This window comes from Parus major, chromosome 17 (genome assembly GCF_001522545.3).
Source record: "Parus major isolate Abel chromosome 17, Parus_major1.1, whole genome shotgun sequence".
Taxonomy (NCBI): domain Eukaryota; kingdom Metazoa; phylum Chordata; class Aves; order Passeriformes; family Paridae; genus Parus; species Parus major.
The window spans coordinates 2,974,856-2,975,586 of record NC_031785.1 but is presented as its reverse complement, the minus strand read 5'-3'; positions in this window follow the sequence as shown (position 1 = coordinate 2,975,586).

Genomic DNA, 731 nt, shown 5'->3' with positions numbered 1-731 from the left:
GAAATGGGACCCCAAACCTCACAGGAGGGAGAGATGGGACCTCACATCTTACACCAAGACCTCTGCAGGTGTTGACAGAGTTGGTCCCAGCCAATGTGTCCAGTTTTGGGCAGAGCTTTCATGGCAGGGCACCTCTGAGACCCACACAGCCCACCCAGGCTCTCTGCCACACCAACAGCACCCCGTGCCGAGCTCCCACAGTCAGCGTGGGCATTAGACAGGAGTCCAGGACAAAAGAACACGCCTGCTTCAAAACATCGATCTGCAAAAACAAATCGAATTACAGAAAGGCAAAATAATGCTGTTTGCTTTAGGGCACGGCTACATTTAGATTCTAATTTTCCGAGTGCAATTCATTTAAGACAAAGGCTCCAGAGCACAAAATGTCCTTGAACGCAGCAGAGCCGGAGCAGCTCCTGTGTAACATGTACCCAAAGTTAATGAGATGAGAGAAGTGCTTTGAGGGGTGTACCTTTAGTCCTATCTGCCTGTAGTGCAATATTCTATAAATGGATGCCATATGGCCGTACACTTAATGGTATGGATTAGATTGGAAGTGGATGAGCCACTCAAAGACAAGAATGTCCCAGAGGATTGCTTTCTATAGCCTATGACTTAATTATTTGATGCACGAGGCTTGTTGGTCCAAATTTAGTCCTGGGAGTCAGTGAGCTGCTTCAGAGGAACATCTGACCGTAGTTCTGTGTTTCTGTGTTGTTAATATTGGCCAA